At 33.1% G+C, this 21828-nt stretch overlaps 1 protein-coding gene across 3 annotated transcripts in view; it reads right to left on the bottom strand.

Moving 5' to 3' along the window:
- Nucleotides 1-21828, bottom strand: part of Cul1 (cullin 1) — a 151315-nt gene that overhangs the window by 123959 nt on the left and 5528 nt on the right. Inside the window, exon 1 of one of the 3 annotated variants that reach the window (XM_085808004.1) lies at nt 12184-12208. The exons of the other annotated variants lie outside the window; for them this stretch is intronic. The gene's annotated coding sequence lies outside the window, so the exon portion shown is untranslated. Of the gene's footprint in view, nt 1-12183; nt 12209-21828 lie in introns of those variants that run through there. 3 annotated transcript variants of the gene reach the window in all.

Below are 21828 nucleotides of genomic sequence, written 5' to 3' on the forward strand. Positions count from 1 at the left end.
CTATTAATTTTGTTTTGGCATTTTATGTTAAAATGTTGGTTCACTTTTCAAATTGTTGCCACCAAATAATAGAGCCCTGTATTATATTTAAAGAAATTAAATAATGAATAATCTGCACAAATGTATGTATTTTTCTTGCATTGTGATATAACAACGGTATCTAGAGCCATCAAATTTTGAATAATGTATATTTCCACCTGAATAAGGACATCTGGAAACCCAAATTTGGAATTTGTTTTAATATCTATTTCATATTAAACTCAACGATTTTAAAGTGAGCAATTGCAACACTATACCGGGGGGGGGGGGGGGGGGGGAGAATATTTTTTATCTCCAGTGTGAGATACTGTGTATCAGAAATTCTAAAGATATGCCTATTTTAAAATTATTTTGCAATACTACTGTTGAACTGAATTTTATGGTTTAAGTGTAAAGAACATGATATTTAATAAACAAAAGTTAATGAATAAAATGTTAAAAAGAACACCCCTCTGGACGTAATGTAAAATCTGAAACCTTTCAGATTTTTATACTTTTTTTTTATCAGGAGAATGTGGGAAAATGCATTTAGCTGAGTGTAACGTCGCCGAACTTTCATAACGGAAAAACTCAGACAAGTTGTCCTTTTTTATATTTCTTTTAAAACTTAACATAGACTTTCTTGCTGAATTAAAAAGTAACTTCACAGTATTATTTACAAAAGGGAAAGACATCAGCTTTCCAGACGAATGATGCATCTTACTTGCTCGGCGAAAACGGCCATCGTCCTATGTGTTGATCCTCGTGTTGAATTATTCCACACTCAGCAGAATTATTAAATTGGAATTTAATTACCTACAGATAATTATTGCTTAATTTTCTTTCACATTTAATATTTGTAATTTTGTTTTCATGGGTATAATATTTGCTTTCATGCGTATAGTTATAATTTTAGTATTTCGCATGTTTCATTTATTTCTATTACTATGATATTCTTTATATTAATCCACGTTACATACTTAATATACTAATATTAAGAATTAGTTTATTAAGTACGTAACTTGAAAAATTGAGGTCATTATATTGAAACGTTGATTATCTATGAATTTTTTTGTAAAAGTAGGCTTAACTACTAAAAATGCATGGGCTGATGGTGCCGTTCCATTTGGGGGGGAAGTCGGTCCCATGGCTGAGCCTCGTTCTTCACGCGCTGGTTCTCAACAGGTTAAACTAAAACAACAGTTATATTTAGCAGCATGTATATTAAACACTTTAAAGTAACATAAGTATTATAATAACACATTTGCAAGTTGAGAAAGAAACTTTGCCTACTCATTTTACTTCAAAGAGGGCCTACATGTTTCCTGTATGAAAGAGTAATGACAAGAGATACTGCGTGATGGCAGAAAAAGCATTACATTATTTTTTATTTGTATTTCTGAAAGTTACTGTAAATATGCCTGCATATTTGCTTGACATTTTGCAGTAGTATGGATTTTTAGTCCAAGGGGATTTGAGTCCCAAAGGACTATTACTTTCTTTCGTTTTGGCATTTTGCTTCGGATTCCTATAAATGTTGGTTCACTTTTCAAACTGTTGCCACAAAATGTTAGAGTCCTGCATTACATTCGAAGAAATTAAATAATGAAAAATCTGCATAAATGTATGTATATTTCTCGCATTGTGATAAAACAACGGTATCTAGAGCTATCCAATTTCAAATGATGTAATCCTACTGCAAATATGGGCATCTGAAATCCCAAATTTGAAATTTGTTTTATTATCGATTTCATATTTTGTAAAACTTTAACGAATTTTTGAGTAACAAACTCAGCGATTTAAAAGTGAACAATGCCAACACTTTACAGGGGGGATACCATTTTATCTCCAGTGCGTCGAACTGTGTATCGGAAATTCTAAAGATATGCTCATTTTTAAATTATTTTACGACATTGCTATTAAACTAAATTTTATGGTTTCAGTGCAAAGAACATGATATTTAATAAATAAAGGTAACACACAAAACGTTAAAAAAAAAAAAAAAACGCCCTTTTGGACATAATTTAAAATTTGAAACATTTCAGATTTTTTTTTAATTTATTTTTTGTATATATTGTTGTGACAAATATAAAGACGACAACACAACTGTGCAAAGTATATTATATTAAGTTCAAGATCGTTGCTGGTCTTTTACATGGACAGCAACCTCAAAATGGCCCACTCATATAGAACAGAAATGAAAAGGATGCTGGTTTTCAGATACTCTCCCCATAAAAACTTTTCCATAGAACTTGGGTATTTACGTTTATAAAAATGATGATAAACTTATCTCTTCCATTTTATTTAAGAAAGTATTCCATTAAAGAAACTGTTAAATATTCTTTCTAACAGAAAAGTTCTTGATATTTTGCTTACTTCAGAAGTCAAACAACAAAATTCAGCGTTATATTTTTAAATTTTCACAGGACTAGTTTTGATGGTTTTACCGAACCACCATCGGCTTCTGAATCTCCATTGTTTGACTTATGAATTATTATTTGTTCGGCGTGTTATTGTGTCTTAATTATTTTGCTTACTTGCTTTCACTCTTCACTCTCCAAAAAATTTAATTTCCAGTAGGCATATATCTTTAAGTAATTACAATCACATTTTACCTCTAGTCCATTCATTATGTGCTACAATAAGGATATTTTACTTATACTCCTTTTACAACAGGCATATTTTACTTCCATTTTTTTATTATTAATAATTTAGATAACTAAGGAGTAATATTTAAATGCATGCATTTTAAAAGAATTAATTTAACATGAGTATTGTAACAAAAATTTATCAGCTGAGAAAGAAACTATGTTTACTAAATTTGATTGAAAAAATATAATCTACAAGTATCCTGTAGGAAGGAATGGAGGGAGATTCTGTCAGAAGGCATGAAAGGCATTAAGAGCAAGTTACAGTAGGATTTAGCATTATTTCATTATTTATGATTCTCCAAGTGAAAATATATTTAGATACTAGGTTTAGATTTGCATTACAGCTAATTTTTGTATATATCATTGGGTCTAATGAAAGATGATAATCACTGGTAAAAAATAATATTAAATTCAGCATATCAGCAGGTCTTTTACAGGGATAGCAACCTAAAACTGACTCACTCATCCATACAGAAATGAAAGTGATGCTGGTTTTCTGTTACTCTCCAGATAAATACTCTTTCATGGACTTTAGCTACTTATGGATATAAAACAATTTGATTATAAAAATTATCTATTCCCTTCTATTTAACTAAATACTCAATTACAGAAGGTTTTATAGAATCCCTCATAACAGAAAAGTTCAAGCTATTTTATTTAAGTATTTACATCACTTCTCATTATATTAAAATGTAAATACTAAGTTTCCCAGTGAGCATATCATTTCACTAGATTAATTTTATATTTTTCTTGCTAATTGAGATAATTATACGTAGCGTATTCGGAAACTAAGTACCGTTTTATTCTAGCGCCGTCGCAGCGCTGTGGTAGGCGTCCCGCGCATGCGCACTAGTCTTTCTTGTTCACCGACTTTCAATTGTCGCCATTTTGGTTGTTCTACATTGTGTTTTCAGTTTGCTGTGCACATTCAAAATGTTTAAGACAATTAGTTCTCCCACTGACTGTGAGATTCCTGCCATGATTAAGTTTTTGAACGCGAGGAATGTTAAACTGGCCGAAATTTATCGTCAAGTGACAGAAGTTTACGGTGAATACGGGATGAGTGATGGAATGGTGAGAAAGTGGGTAAGAATGTTTAATGCAGGTCGAACAAATGACCACGCCGAGGCTCGGAGTGGTCGGCCTTCTGTTGTCACCGATGATTTGGTAAGGAAAGTTGATGAAGCAATTCAGGAGAACAGACGCTTCACAATGACAACTCTTTCAGAGACATTTTCACAAATTTCACGTACTGTTTTGTTCGAAATTGTGTCTGACCACTTGAATTATCGCAAACTGTGTTCCCGATGGGTTCCAAAAATGCTCACTGATGTTCACAAAACAAAGCAACTTGGTAGTGCCCTGATATTTCTCACGCGGTACAGTGATGAGGGAGAAAACTTTTTAAACCAAATTGTGACAGGTGATGAAACTTGGGTGTGTTATTTCACACCAGAATCAAAACAACAATCGATGGAGTGGAGACACACTCATTCTCCGAAAAAACAAAAGTTCAAAGTGACAATGTCATCACAAAAAATCATGTGCACTGTCTTCTGGGATAGGAAAGGCGTTTTGCTTACTGAATTTCTTCCCAGAGGTGAAACCATTAATGTGGCACGATATTGTGAGACTTTAACAAAACTAAGGCGTGCCATTCAAAACAAACGAAGAGGAATGCTCAGTAAAGAAATTGTGTTGCTCCATGACAATGCTCGGCCCTATACTGCTGGTGTCACTCAATTGTTAATTCGACAGTTTCTGACGATGACACGAAAAATGTTGCGGAGTCGTGGTTATCGAAACTGACGGGAAGTTTCTTTGACGATAGTATACAAAAACTGGTCACCCGCTATGACAAGTGTTTGATCATTGGTGGAAATTATGTTGAAAAATAGTTTAAGACATGTATTTTCATGTAAAAATAAAATTGTATTCGAAAAAATTGTTTTACTTTTTTTTTTTTCAAAACGGCACTTAGTTTCCGAATACGGCTCGTATTTTGCCACATGCCTTTTAAAAACATTAATTTAATATAAGCATTATCCCACGTTTATCAATGGATGGAAAAAACTTCATCTATTAATTTCTACAGTAAAAGTATAACAGACATGTATCCCACATGAAAGCATGTAAGTCATTATAGGACAACCTACTCTGTGATTTTGTATTACTTAGCTATTTGCATTAGTTTTGTTCATTATTCACATTTCTGAAAAATAAGTGTTAAATATATCTGCACACTAGCATTACATTTTGCATTAGTGAGTATTTTCATACACATACATATAATGATGGGTCAAAGGGAAAGATGGCAATAAATGTTAAAAATATACTAAATTCAGGATCATTGCTGATCATTTACAGAGATAGTGCACTAAAACAAGCCCTTTTAAACAGAATGGAAATGAAAGTGATGCTGGTTTTCAACTACTCTACCCAGAAATACTCTTTCAGGTAACTTAGGTATTTTTGGTTATAAAACCGTTAATAGAGAATTATCATAATTGTTTATTACATTTTATTTAACCCTCTCAGTGGCATGAATGGCTTTATCTGGTCAGGAGATTTTTTTATCACAGCATATTCAAGCTCATAATTAAAAATATTCTGCTTTTTTACTTTCTTCAATGACATAAATATCACTTTAATGAATGAGAGTTTATGAAAAGAGAGACTACGATAAGTAATTCTATAAGTTTAGCTAATAAATGTTGTTTAAATATAGGTCTTCATGAACAGATCCAAAAAGCTATGCCATGCAGAGGGTTAAAAAAATACACTCCATCACAGAAACTTTCAAACAATTCTTTCATAAGAGAAGAATGATTCTGGATATTTTTCTTAATTACGTATGTATTTTACTTATAATTCTCCTAAAATTTAAAGAAATAATCATGCCTTCTACAAAACATATTTTTTAACAACTACAAGGCTATTTGATCTCTATTCCCTTCTTTATATTGTTATGAATTTAATCTGTTCATAATTTTGGTGAAATGATAACCTCTTTTGCATAATGTAAAAAGAAATGCCTCAAACAGGGTTGTCACTCAAACAGGAGAATGAAATTCCCTGACTTTTCCAGGTTTTCCAGGTGTGTTTTAAGAAAATTCCAGTCTATCCGCATAATGCACATTGGCTGGGCTGTGCTAAGAGGTAAATTAATTACGGTAAAACTTGAAAACACAAAAATTTACCAATTACATATGACTTATACGTATATAACATATATTACCCAAAGTATTACTATTATAACTATACAATAGGAGTTGTTTTCTCCACTGAAGATTGAGACTAGAATCTGCCCAATTTGGATTTTTAAAAAAATGCCTTTTTCGCAGACAAATGAAAGAAAGAAATCTATTTAATGATAATTTTAAATAAATTCAGGTATTTTATATATTTGTTTAGCAGCATACATAAGCAAAAAGTACGTGCATTACATTTTGTGATAGTATGTCATCATACTGCTAGAATTAGTTTCAGGATTATGCTAGAGAAAATTTCCCAAAATTTTAAAGTATTATTAAATAAATTTAGAGGGAAGAAGCATCATTAAATGATACGAATAATATTAAAATAAATTACTTAAAAATTGAATTAGAATAATCAACAATATTTTGGCGAATATAGTTATATTAAATGGTTAGCCTAGGTGACTGATTACTATTTTTTATTTTACTGTAAAATGACAAACAACACTTTTATTAAAAAGGAAAAAAAAAAAAAAAGGTTTAAAAGATTTTGTGGCGAAGTCCTAGTATACGTTACGGACTTGACATGATTTTGAAAATTGTCGCCAACACCAAAATGACCCGTTTACTGCTCATCATTATCTCGCCAAATCCCGTGTGTACCAAACATGCAGGTTAGAATAGAACACATGGTACCATGTACTACGATTAAAACCAATTTTGTTTTATATGAGAATACATATTTTCTTTAGTTCAACATGCGCATGGGAATGTCTCGATTCTCGAGGTTACTGGAAATCCAAGTTGCTGGAAACATGCTTTGCCTTTCTAAAAGACTGCAAAAATTCGCTCTATGCAAGCTGGCCGAATGACGCTCACGCAATATGTAATCCGCCAAAATTTTTTTTTTTTTTTTTGAATCACCCTATGAAATTCCCCGACTTTTCCAGATTTTGACTAAAATATTTAAATTCTCTGAATTTTTTGTCAATTTTTGAATTCCTTGACTTTTTTTCTGTTTTCCCGGTAGCGTGGCAACTCTGCTCAAAAATGCAAAGCTCAGCCAGAAAATTAATGTTACCGGGGCAAGTCCATTTAACATTGAGGTAAATGTCTACAACAAACTGTTGTCAAATTTGGCAATAAATTGCCAGAAGTCATGGCAACCATTCAGCAACATTCTGTATCTGGCCCTATGTATCTTTATATAACTGTATCTGGCCCTATTGTATAACTGAATATGCCTTCTAGCAATTTCGTGAAATTGACGGCACTGGGAATTTCTTGGCAACAGGAGGAAAACAATACCAGGATGGGTATCAGTTTTCAGTTTACTTCAGTTTCTAGTTCAGAGTACTAACATATCTTCCTGGAAGCTTCGCTCTATAGAAGTGCTTTGCACTGCATTGTGATTAACAGTCTTACTAGTTTTAAGTGGTAACTACTGATACTGCTGTATCACAGTGATAAGAGCTGTACGAGTTCTAAGGTTGTGTAAACATAATTTTCCTTAAAGTTTTTTCACAACTTGAAACACTGTATTTTTTAGTTTTATGTTAAGAATATTAAAAAGAAATAACAGATTGATGTCATGCTTTCATATTAAGGTGGACAGCCTGTTTTATTTTGATTGCTTTTTTTTTTTTTTTTAACTTTTTTACTTTACAAAACCGACTAAAAAAATTAAAATCAGACAGAGTCTCACTACAAATTGACTTACATCAAGTATGTTATCCCCACTGCATGAACGGAATGAATGAAGGTGCATGAACGGAACCAGAAAAGTGTCAGCAATTAAAGATTGGAAGACACACTGAAAACATTCATCAGTCATGTGAGAAGTTTCCTTGGGCTTTGCCCCAACTATAGGAGACACGTGAAGGATTTTTGCTTCCATCACAATACCCCTTCACAAGACAGAGAACAAGCAAAAATTCTCACACAGAATGCAGAGATGCATTTAACATTTAATGATTAACACTTAACATTAAGATGCATTTCATTTTGCTTTTTTGCAAAGAAAGTAAAGAATGTGAAGACGCGTTTAATGCACTGAAAGAGACTTTGGCATCTGCAACAATCTCAATATATCCTCAGTTAGACAGTTTATTCTCGACAAAGATGCAAGCAATGAGAGTGTCAGACCTGTTTTACTCTGAGAAATAAATGGCGAAGAATATGTCCCAGCATTCTCGAGCAAGTGTCTATGTAAACTGGAGAGGAATTACTGTATTAACAGATAAGAGTTGCTCACCATAGTTAAAAGCCGAAGAACGTTTCCACCATAACATCTAAGGCTGAAAATTCCTTCTCTGCACAGATTATGCATCATTGACCCATCTCTTAAATTTCAAGAATTCCGAAGGCCAAATAGCCAGATATATAGAAAGAATCCAGGAACATGACATCAATATTGATCATTGGAAGGGATCATTGCACTGCTCTGTCTAGAAGACCCTGCCCGGAATGCTCTTGATATTTTTCAGGGTTGAAGAGAAATATGAGCTGTGTAATCCAATCATACGTCAAGTTACAAATTCAACACTATCTGACCCATGGAGTGATGAAGTCAGGAAAGACCAAGTGGAAGATGGGGGCATTAAACAAATAATTGATTTAATGGAGTATTCAAACAGGAAAACTACCTCGCAGAACATTTTGATCTAGAGTTGTACGATACACCAATATTTGCCTCTCTAGGGCTCACTTCATATTCAAAAAATCATCTTGATCGGAAGTTCAAATTGGCTGGTGGAAAGGCATTCTGATGGCTGCTGATACTTCCAAGATTCCAGAAGTCCTTAAAGAATAGTCCAACAGGAGGCCACTTCAAAATAATGAACACTTTGCATAGAGTTTGAGAGCACTTCTTCTGGTGTAAAGCAAAGACTGACATGTAAAAGTGGTGGCAATCATGCAATGCTTATGCAGGTCAGAAAGAACCGAAGAATCGCAGCCAAGGGAAGCTACAACATTATAATGTATAAGCGTCTTTTGAATGCATCACCTTCAAAGTAGCTGGACCTCTGTGACAAACTGCTGATGTCAATAAATACATTCTCATTATCACTGATCATAGTTCACGACATCATAATTTGGAACCGTTAAGTCATCAAATTCTAAGCCTAATGTCATTAAATATGACAGGCTAGCCGTTTACTATGACCATACAAAATAGTCCCCATTGTGTAAGTAATAAAAATAGTTTATTAAGACCATGGTTATATGTGCATATAGATTTGTAAATTCATGCATTTATTTGATTGATTTTATATTTGATTTATTGTATGTTGTTCACTGAAATTATTATTTTAGTACTGCAATAATTTTCCTTAGCTGCAAGGTATGACTTCCTATCCAGCGACTGCATTGCCTGGGACCTGCAGTCCTCTGGAAGGGAGCAATGTCACAAATTTTGCATATACATAAATAATTTTCATGAAATAATATGTGAAAATGTAGCATATCTTGTACAATGTAACACAAAATGCTCAAAAATGTGAAGCTCTGCCGGTAAAATAATGTTGCAGGGACAAGTTCATTACATTGAGGTAAACGGCTATCTTGCCAAATAAGCGAGATGGCAAGGTACGACTAAGCTGGCAATAAATTTGGTAACTAATTTTTGTCACTAAAAGTCACTAAAATTGGCGACCAGTGGGCAATGCTATAACAAAGAAGTACCATTTTTTCCTTCCTTTTAGTTAGTTGTGTTTATTAAGACTGTTCCTGAATAGTTTTATTGTCAATAAATTTTGTTTATTATTACAATAGTCTTGAATTGCTTAAAAACATTAATCAAAGCTCATTTGACAAAAATGTATTTTCAATTCATAATTATCACTGCTAATATGACATTCAGTGTGTGTGTATATTTATATATATATATACTGTAAATACACACACACTTATTTTAAGTTTTGCCTAAAGGCGCAAAATTTTTAGCTACAATACTGTATAATCAGTTATCAGTTAAAGAACTCTATGATAACACACTGCTTTTGATAATCTCACTGTTTTATGCTGCCTTATTGCTAAAACACCAATACATCCAATTTTAAAAACACTTTGACCCCACCATATAGCACACTTCGCATAAAATTCATAGTTTTTTCTATTTTTTATGTAAACAAAATACCTTTTTCTTGTCAGTTCCACAACTTACTTGTACAGCTAACAGCACTAAATAAAATGTCTAAACACAAAAAAGTATGCATATAATAACTTAACAAAAAAGTACCAAATTCAGTGAGTGAATATTTTATACAATTACGCACAATAAATACTTTAGAAGAATGAAACAATTATAAAACCAACACATTCAACATGTATCCTAAGAGGAAAGACCAAGTGACTGTTAGAGCAGTACTGCCAACTGGCATTCGTCCGTCATAATGTGACATTGCACATAAAATTAAAGAGCCAGCAGAACTGTTCAAATTACAATACCAGGCGTCATCATTTAACTGCAAAAGATTTTTAATTTTGAAATAAAGGACATTGTCATTTTTACATAACTCAAAAAAGGTCAAGGACAGAACAGCTGTTAATGGAATATCCTTTCCAAAAAGGGATGGTTGGCACTCTTATCCAATGACTTGTGCCAAAAGGGATTATCCAAATCCCCACCAAAAAGATGTTAAAATTATTCAAAAGGCCACCAATATAACACAAAAACAGTTATGCAGCAACCCATAACATTGCCAAAAAGTATTTGTATAGCAACCCAGATATGTTGTAGCATAGTCAGTTGCATTTTTTTAATTCAGCTGTTATTTTTCTGATTAGTTTTTTTTTTTTTTTTTTTTTTTTTTTTTTCATATTTCATATATATATGTTTTTCTCAAAACAAATTATAATGAGAGCATGGAGTCAGGCCCGCTCCGACAATAGGTGCCAGGTTGTGCGGCGCCCTCGTGCACAGAGTCAAAAAGACACCAGGCAATCATTAAAACAAGCAGTTCGTCTCGCTGCATGTCTGACGATGAAAATTCTTGTCGTGTTTGAACGCCTCTCCGAAAGTTGACTTGGGTAAAACCTGGGAAGCTACTGATTAGGATCTGTACCTAGGCAGTCTCGGCCACGGGTGTTTAAAATCAATCTCCACAGGACTGTGTAGCAGGCTGGATTGGTGGCCCCATCTGTTTGACAGTATACTTTGTGACTTTGTAGACTCTGTGACAGCAGAACAGTGACTTTGTTCTGCTGCCCGGTGTTGGGGGCCCCTGTTAATGACAGACGATTTTCCCATTCCTCCAGAGCGGGGATGTGGAATATGAGTTGCTGAGTATTCCTGTTGACTCGGCTTAATCTTAGCTCATCGGCTGTGCCAACAAGCGACCTCTTGGATCGCCTCTAGGAGTTGAGGCATGTAACTGTATCAAGGAAGCCTCCACCTTGCCAGGTCTGAGTGCCCCTTCCTTTTAGTACACCATCTTATTTGACCAAAAGTTATAACCAGGGCAGGAATTCGTCTCTAATGTTCTCTTCTGTCTTATTTGAAAGCGAAAATACATGATGTCGATGCTAGACGCATTCGACAAATTGCTTAACCTTTTGAGGCCAGGGCTTTGGTAGCAGTAAAAGCTACCAAAAAACGGGGAATCTTGAACCGAATGCTTTCACCCCTTTAAGAAATTAACTCCTATTTGCAACAAAGATTCTTGTGTGTAGTTTAATGGATTCTCAGAGGGGTGCATCTATGTCGCAAAAGGAAGACCTTTGAAAGAGATAAGTGGTTAAAACCCCAGGGACGTCAAATTTGACATTTCACCCAACTTTTCAGCCTAGAAAATGGGGGAAAAAGACATGGCCACTAAAGTGGACAACCCCGTCTTTTCAAAGAGAGGACTCCATCCCTTCTTCAAAAGGTTAATCCTTATTTTGTGTCTACTGTTGAAATAGTAATTTGGGTAACCCTTCTTTTTTTTTTTTTTTTTTTGTGTGTGTGTGTGTGTGTGTGCGATTGCTTGTTATTGTTTTTCTACATAAAAAAAAAAGGTAATTGCAGTTAGGTATTATGCTAAACTTACGTTAACTTTTTAATTCGGAAGAGCAATAATTTAAGCATAATTACTGGAAAACTGTTTACCTCTGTTGTTTGAACCATTGATGTTGTGACAAATTGCTTAATCCTTATTTTGTGTCTACTGTTGAAATAGTAATTTGTGCAACATTTATCTTTTTTCTGATTGCTTGTTGTTACTGTTATTATGCATAAAAAAAGGTAAGTGCAGTTACATATTATGTTAAACTTGGGTTAACTTTTTTAATCGGAAAAGCAACAATTTCAGCATAATTACTCGAAAATTGCTTACCTCTCATGTTTGAACCATTGTCGTATTCTTGGCCGCGTAAATTACTAATATCTAAACCATTTTCTTCAAAAGTCTTTAATGAGAATCTTGTTCGTCCTTCACCGGTCGTATCTGTTGTAACACACGATACTAAAAACTTTTCTTCGATACTCATGTGTGTATTTTTTAAATTAAGATACCTGATACAAATTAATATCTACTCTTGATAGCTGGCATCAGGAGTACAATCACGTAAAATACAAAAATGCTTTGCCTGTTTGACCTCACTTAAAATAATTTACTTTATATTATCCCCTAATAAGCTAATTGTTTCAATTTGAATTTTATCTTCAAGGTAATGAAGCATATTTTTTTTAGTTTGAATTTTATCAATATATACAGACAAGACAAGGTCAAATTTTGTGATCATTTCTATACACTTTAAAAATTTATTATTTCTTTCGAATAATTTGTTACTGGAACCACGGAAGGCAAGTTTTGTTTGGCTAAATACTGAATGGCATAGATAATTCTTTCAATAACATTGCGACAATGCTTAGTCTCTTGTTTCTAATAAATTTTTAAATTCTTAATCAACAGGTTTATTCTTTCGTAATCGTTCTAAGAAATCGAACCAAAGATGTAGATTACGGAAATGCATTTTATTTTTTTCATGAAGGTTTAAATGCTCATTTAAGTGGTTCCAGTTGTTAAATTCAGAACTACTCATTTTTAAGCTTCTGAAACTGTTAAAAATTTTGCAACAAAAACAACGACCAGAATTCTTTTCTGCAGAATTTAGCAACTAATCCCTTTTTACTATTTCATTGTTTGACAAGATTCGACAAAAGTAAATCTAAAAAAAAATGACGTCCATTTTTGTTTTTTGAGAAACTGAAACTCGAAACCAGGTTATTCAGGACCATTTTCTATTAAGGTTTGAACTGGGGATGGCAATAATGGACTTGGGCATAATCCGGAATCATCAGGCACAGACAAATGCGTACCTACTGCAGAAAGTGTAGATTTTACAAGTATTTCTTCAATTTTTCGACCAGCTGCATTGAAGTTAAAGGTAATTCCCGGGTGAAAACACTTTCTCATTCAAAAACTCATTCTGATTATTAGGTTCTTTTGGAAATTTCAATGGTAGCCAAGACGTTAATTGACAACTAGTGCTAGTAGCGTCAGCTTGGGTATTCTCTGGTTTTTGGAAAAACTGAGTAATTTTAAAGTTCTGGTTTATTAAATTAAATCTGGTTTATTAAGTTAATTTTAAAGTTCTGGTTTATTAAATCGTCCTCCCACTTTCTTTTTCTTCATTGCATTCTGATACTCAGACAGTTTTTTCTGTTTTTCTTCCAAAATCTGGGGGAAAATTAAAACAGAAAAATTGGAAGTAAAAATAAAAGCAGAAAATAACTATCATAAACTATTGCATAAAACAGTTCTTAAACACACTCGAAGTAACTGTTTGAAATATTTTACCTTACTTTTGAAACAATGAGTATATCTTAAACCATTGCTTAGAAAATATATGAACTATCAGATCAATACCAAATACTTCAAGGAGGTGGTAGTATTCTTTTGTTTATTAAATTAAATAAATCAAATTTAAAGTATGTATTTAAGACGTAATGAAATAACGAAACATTTACCTTCAATTTTCCATATAGCTAAAAATCAGAAAAAGGAAAATTTTGAATTTCAAAATACCTTGTACATTTTTACTTCTTCAAATCTCAAATAGGTTTATTTTAAATTCTCCGTAAGTATGTCAATGCTTTCTTCTCGAAAGATAATAACTTTTAATTTAATAAACAAATGGTTGATGTAAAAACATTTTTCGAGTAATTATGCTCAAATCGTCGCTTTTCTGAATTAAAAAGCTAACCGAAGTTTAACAAAATATGTAACTGCACTTACCTTTTTTATGTAGAATAACAATAAGCAATCACCAAAAAAAATAACAAAAATGATAAATGTTGTACAGATTACTACGATTGCAACAATAGACACAAAATAAGGACTAAGCAATTTGTCGATCGCGTCTACGACACCTGATTGTACCCTTACATTTGCATCGGCATCACTTATTTTCGTTCACATATATTTACAAGATCAGCTCAACTTATGACAAAAACTGCAAAAGGCATAAACTGTTAAAAAATCAGTGATATAAATAGTATATATCTTATGCATAAACCGCAGTTTTTGCAAACTTTTGGAGAAAATGTAGCATCGCCAGTTGAAACTCTTAACTATATCGTTGTCAACAGCATAGCGGTGTGCAAAGACGAATTTCGGATATATCCCTAGAAATAAAACGTACAGCAGTTTTTGTGCTCTTTTGTAATCACAGTTTGAACCTTGTCATAAACTACGCTATAAAAAACAATTTATTCAGTGCAAACTTATTAGATATCTAAATTAATTGGTTTTTAATTTTAAGATAATAAACAGCGTTCAGCAATATATTTGGTATCCAATGCGTTTAGTATATTATTTCTCTTCGCTTGCAGTGTTACGTTTTTATAATATGTTGCTGTTGTTGACTAATGCTCGTTTGTCTGACTATAGTCCGCCCAAGTCCACGAAATTCCTCGTGGCAAGAAGCGCAAGATAGGCCTATCGTTGGCAAAAGCCTTGAGCACCTTACAAGTGACAGTGCGATTCAGCTCAGTTTCAGCCCTAATTTTGATGAGGGACATCCTGGGGGGACGGGTCCGAACATCTACAACCCCTCTTCTTCTACTACCAACTTTTCGAGAGGACTTTTGCCTCGCATATTTAGAGTGCCTCCATGCCACATGGACACTATACATTTACAAACATACATGCCTTTTCCGAGATTTGAACCCGGGCCCTTCGGTACAGCAGTTAACAACGCTAACCACTATACCAGTTGGGTGGGGTTTTTTATAGCATAAATTCACGTATAATTCTTCAATAAGCATGTACGAGTGTGGGTTTTTTAACAAAGCACAAAATGTTTGCATATTTAGACAAATTTAAAGATAAAATGTAATTTTTTTGGTTTTTCATATTATTATGTTGTTGAAATTATTTCTTTTCCCTCCGATGGAGCCAATTTGTCTTTTTTTATTTATTGTCTGTCACCAGTCTGTGTCACGTGACTGGCGGCAGAGAAAGAATTACATACACTCTTTTCAGGATCTTTGTGGCTGCTACTGGAAGGCACTAAATAGGCTTCCTTATTATCTGTTTTGTTGTATAGTGTATACATATGTATATATACTTTTGTCTACCATTGGAAATAAAATTATATGCATTACGAAAATAGAATCGTGAATTCGTAATCATAATCGTAACAAGTTTTATACATGTTTTTGGTGCCGAAATTCCCGGACCTTTATATATTACCAAATCGAAAGTGAATATAATTCTTGATTCGTCCTATGCTGGAATAATGGAAGGATACCTGAAAATATCAGGTAAGCCATTTTCTTTCATTCTTGAAGTATTCAACCTTGAAAAATAATGATTGAGTTAAATAAAAGTATTGAATATTTATGTTGATTTATTGAAATATTACTTGAAAGAATAATACTTCATTGATGGTTGAAAAAATAATTTATCTTAATCGAAGGAAATTTGTGGGCTATATTGTTTTTAAAGGAAGTGCTTAAAATATAGAAATACTGTACTTTAATTTTTGTTACAATTATTTGTTGAATTTTATAAGGTTATATTCCATTACTTGAAATATGGAAAACATAGACAAATTAAAGTCGAAAAGAGCTGCTATCAGATCTGCAATCACTAAACAAATAAATAAAGCAGAAGATTTGCTGGTAGCAGTGATTGAAAGAACTGACACAGATTCCTTGTTAGAGTGTCAGGATATTTTGTCAGAAAAAGAAAATTCTTTAAATGAAATTGATAAAGAGATAGATAAATTGATTGAAGATAAAGCTGAATATGAAAAAGAATTAAAATCGGTTAAAGAATACTCTCATAAAATTTTGAGTATGAAATCCAAAATTAAGAATAGGTTAAGAAAATGTTAAGCAGATACTGAAGCTAACGTAGTTCAAAATGTACCTGTAACTCCTGTAATCGAAAGTAAATTTGTTGCGGCAGTTCAGTTGCCGAAATTAAATATTGAAAAGTTCTCTGGTGATCCCAGCACTTATTTAGAATTTATTAACTGTTTCAAGAATGCTGTGGATAACAATGATTCTTTGTCAAAAATAAGTAAATTTCAATACCTGAAATCTCTTTTGACAGGTACTGCATATAATGTTGTATCAGGGTTTGATCTCACTGATGAAAATTATGATGAATGCCTAAAATTGTTAAACGAAAGATATGGTAGGCGGGATATAATCATAAACTGTCATATAAATAAAATTTTTAACTTAGAGCCAGTAAAATCATCAAATAATAACTTAGAAATCTGTATGATAAATGTGAAATACATATCAGAAATCTCAAGTCAATGGGGGTAACGACAGGTTCATACGGGCATCTACTTATGCCTATACTGTTAAAATTGGTACCAGAAAACATGGCTCTAGAATTTCATAAGAAAAAGAATACAGAAAATGAGTATAAGGTCAATGACCGGTTGGAATTTATAAGAGAAGATTTACGTGCCCGTGAGGCCACATTATTAGTAAATAATTCTTCTAATAATAAAATACATGACACTTACACTAATTTTAATTCCAAACAAAAATATAATCAGAACGTTTCTTCTAAGAAAAGTGTTCCTTCGCCTGCTGCCTTGAACACTTCTATAAAAATATATTGTGTATTTTGTAATTCTTCAAATCATACAAGCTTGGGTTGTAAAAGGTATACAGACCAAGAGAAAAGTTTTAAATTAAAGAAGGGAGGACGCTGTTATAAGTGTTTCTTAAAATAACACCTGTCTTCTAACTGTAAAAGTAAATTAACCCCATGTTCGAAATGTGGTAATAAATTTCACAATGAGCTGTTCTGTAACAAATCAGAAAAACATGAAAGTCCTGAAAATATTAACGCAGATAAATCCACAACCTTAGTATCTTGCAGTATGGCCCTGCATTTCTTTCGTTACCTGAAAGTCAATAGCCAAAACCCAAACTATCAACGTCAAAATTACATGACGTATCAGAAGAATCTCGAAAATCGGAAGCTATCCTAGCGTGTTTGATCAAAACAGACAAAACTGAAAATGTTCCACTCATGAATTTGACAAAATTTAGTTCCTTGAAAAAACTTTATCATGTGACTGCTTGGATTTTCAGATTTACATCAAATTTAAAAGTAGAAAGGGAAAATAGAAATTTTGTGGAAATTTCAGCAGAAGAAATCAGTAAATCTGAAAGATTTTGGAACCCATTAACCGCCAAAACTACAAGGAATGTTTCTTTTCTCATGAAAATAATAACAAATATTAAATTAAGCATTTATAACATAAATTTACATTGAAAATAAAAAAAAATGCTCTTACCTGTGGAAAACGCGAGTGTTGCGTTCGCGCAACGTCAGCAGAATAAGACTACGGATGTTTAGTGAGTAGGATTGTACTCGTGTGATGTTTCTTTTGAGTGGAGCGCAGGATTACTTTTTAGCTGTATAAGGTTTTATAAATCTACAAATAACTTTACTTGTAATTAATTTAATATTAAAATATACAGTGTATATCTTTTACAAAAACAGATTATTTCATTTGAAAGATTCAAGCATGTAAAGCTTGATTACAATCATGATGTAAAGCTACATTACATACTTTGCATCTATAAACAGTCTGGCTATGGTACTCTTTACAACAAAGTCTTTTGTTATCAACGGACTTTACAATCAAATGTCTACCATCTCCATTCAATGGTTTTTGAATGCTGAATTTACTAGGTCTTCCTGTTGCTGATCTATTTCTGGCTAATTCTACACACTCAATAGGAGTTTGCAAAAGGAATAATGCATTCTCGTGTCTGAAATCTAAAAGAGACTTTATATTTCCAGTAGTAAAAAGTGGTGATATTTGGTAAGTTTAGATACGGTCTCACCTCATATAATTTATCAGTATTTTTCAATTTGACTATTGTCAAATGCAAATTCTGCTTCATATTCCTGTACTGCAAATGTGATATCAATTCTCGTACAAGAGGAACAGAAATGTCCTTATCAAAAGACCAATACATTTTTTCTTGAGGTAAAGAATGATATCCTGTAAGCAATAATATTCCAATAAATCTTCTCATATAGGCTTCAGATGCAATAAAATCTCTTTTTTTTTTTTTTTTTCTGAGCGTATATATATTTGTCTGTTCAACGAGAAGAGAGTAAATGTCTAAACCAAAAAGAAAATCGAAAATCTGTGCACTAGTTTTACTTTGTGTTTTGTCTTTTACAATTTCTCTTCTATCTCTTTCTTCATGTTCTTCCTGAGACATAACTAACAGTTCCTTTTTTATCCACTTCAAGATTTCAGTCTTCTGCTTTTTAAACTTTTTAGTATGACTGTAAGTGTTTTAGAAGGCTGAAACTTACTTCTTACGTGAATTTCAACTTCCCCAGCAGTATCATTTGGTAAAATATCATTATCATTATTTAAAACATTGATATTCCTTTCTTCTTCGTCATTAGCCTCTCCAATTCCTGGGGGAACAACAAAAATATCAGTTTCATTGTGGTCATTATTAACATCATCATCTGTTTCTTCATCAAAAAAATCTTTGAAGAGCTTCTTCTAATGTAAGATACCTCGTTCTAGACATTTTTAAACAACCAGAACATCGAATGGAATGAGTGGAAAAGGAGATTGACTACCTGTTTCCTGCTGACGTTGGGTCAACGCAACACCTGTTTTCCCTTGCTTCCTAACACAAATATAAACATCTGACTGATGTAATGTTCTGATAAACGGTGAATCCCTTCAAAACATAAATTAAGTGAATTAGCAGTACAAGACGCTCATGAAAAGGTTTATCATGCGGGAGTATCCGATACTCTGGTGCATATACGTGAGGGGTTCTGGCTCTTAAGAGGAAAACAATATGTCAAATCAATCCTGAGTAAATGCATAATATGCAAAAAATATAATGTACGTCCTGGACAACAAGTCACTGCACCTCTTCCAGCGGATAGGGTTAATGAATCTCCGCCTTTCGCAATTTGTGGACTCGATTTTGCAGGTCCTTTGTATGTAAACAAAAATGACAACAAATATTACATATTATTGTTTACTTGAGCCACTACAAGAGCTATTCACCTGGAGCTCGTAAAAGGCATGAGCACTGAAGAATTTTTACTTGTGTTCCGCAGGTTCGTATCCCGAAGAGGTCTGTGCTCCACAGTGTACTCGGACAATGCTAGAACATTTAAAAGAGCCGAAATTGAATTAACCCCTTCGCGCCAACTGTCATGTATACGTGCCAGCAACGAACACACTTATTTAACGGCCGACACGCAGGCGTGCCAGAGCATTGTTGCGTTTTCTACCGAATGTCACATATTTGTGCCAGTACCAGAAATTCGTTAAAGTTTTACAAAATATGAAATCGAGAATAAAACAAATTCCAAATTTTAAATTTGGGCTTTCAGATGCCCATATTCGCAATAGGATTATGCTATTCAAAATTGGATGGCTGTAGGTACCGTTGTTTTATCACAATGCGAGAAACATATATACATTGATGCAGATTCTTCATTATTTAATTTCTTCAAATATAATACAGGGCGATAGTATTTAGTGGCAACGAATTGAAAAGTGATACAGCCTTTTCAAGTTTTCAATGCAAAACGAAAACAATAGTCTTTCAGGGACAAAACCCCTTTGGACTAATAATGCATTGACTTCAATGAATTAGTTCACTGAAAGTTCAGTTATTAAACCTTAAATACAAATCCAAAATTCAAGCATCCTAAATAAAAGCTTAGACTCAATGGCATTTTATAATATTCCATTTAAAAAACGCCAAACTATGATGGTCAGAAATCATACATTACATATTTTCCAACCTATGACCCTCAGAAATCAGAAACATTTCTCAACAAAAATTTGGTTCTTTTTTGTTATCAGGACGAGATTCAGAAGTGTATGTATATGTATGTATGTGCGTATATATGTGTGTACATACATGGACACATATGTATGTACACAGCGAAAAAAGGGGGCAGTTCCGTATCTCCCGTTCTACTGAACCGATTGTCAAAATTTAGATTGCACTTTCCATGTCTCGAAATTGTGACTCAGGATATATATTAGATTTATATATAGCAATATTCTAACATAGGTATTTTGACACAAAATTGGACTTTTTCTGAAATAACATACCAATTATTTTCCATATTCTAAAACTCAAATTATGCCAGATATTAGGTTTTATAATTTTTGGAGAGAAATTAAAAAATTTATCTTGGCGCATTTTTCAGTTTGTGCCAAGAATAATTCACTTAGCGGCTCTAGTGTAGAATTGGGTGCCCCTTTGATTAGCGACAATTTTTCTTTTAAATTTTGGCGATGAAACCTCACTTCTGGTTACCATGATAGTTTTAGCTTCCTGATTTTATTTAAATTAAAATAGATTGATGTGTACATGCACAAATTTACGGCAGTGCGCAATGCCTAGTTTGTGCAATTCTAGGATGCTTTTTAAGTGAAAACAGATCGATATGTACATGGACACAGAGTTTGTGCAATTCTTTTACTTCTTATTTTGGTTTTGTGTAACGGCCATCTTGAAATTGTGCCTTCCTGGTGCCAATCTTGGCGTCAAAAAAGAATCGCCAAAAAACAAGGGGCACCCAATTGTAAACTTTTACCCACTTGGCAAACTTCTTAATTTATAGCAACTTATTTTCCTTTCCTTTTTACATTGAACACGAGTGGAGAAAAGGTCATCATTCATTACTTTCAAATAATTTTAAAGTGCAAAAAGCACATTCCACATTATTATCGCTTACAACAGATATGCCAAACTCAACTTCTAATTTTTCGCAGGTGTGCCTAGAAATGCATCTAATTTAACCTGATATTAAAAATGTTATAGGTTATAAGAAACAAATTTTTTTGAAAAATTTATTAAAATATATTTAAAAATGCAAATTTCATAAGCTACTTTTTTAAAAACTACTCGTGGAATTTTTACAAAACTGGCAGATTGGCATAATTTTTATCGTAGAATGGAAATATGGAAAAAAATTGGTATGTCATTTCAGAAAATGTTCGATTTTGAGTCAAATTACCTATATTAGAATAATGCTATATATAAATCTAATACATATCCTAAGTTACATTTTCGAGACATGAAAAGTGCAAGTTGAATTTCATCAATCGACCCAGTAGAACGGGAGATACAGAACTGCCTCCCTTTTTTTTAACACTGTGTACATATATACATGCATATATGAACACATACATTTCTGCACCTGCTTCTGACAACAAGAAAAGCAATAACAAATTAATACAGAAATGCCATGTGTAAGTAGCTTTGCGTAGCTTTGCATAGCTTCCCTAAATAATGTACAGTACTTTCTGATTATCCACCCCCTTCCTAAAGAGGTTATCACTTCTAGCGACAATCCTTGCTAGACGGGACTTTTCTGAGAAACGAGATTCTGGTAGCACTGGTTTAAACGGGAGGATTCCTAGAAGAAAAGAGCCCTGCTGGAAGCGAAGTCCCGCCTAGCTTCGGAAACGATGTAGCAGCTACG

Source organism: Stegodyphus dumicola, chromosome X1 (assembly GCF_044657685.1).
Source record: "Stegodyphus dumicola isolate Sdum_Otavi_A_Nest chromosome X1, ASM4465768v1".
NCBI lineage: Eukaryota > Metazoa > Arthropoda > Arachnida > Araneae > Eresidae > Stegodyphus > Stegodyphus dumicola.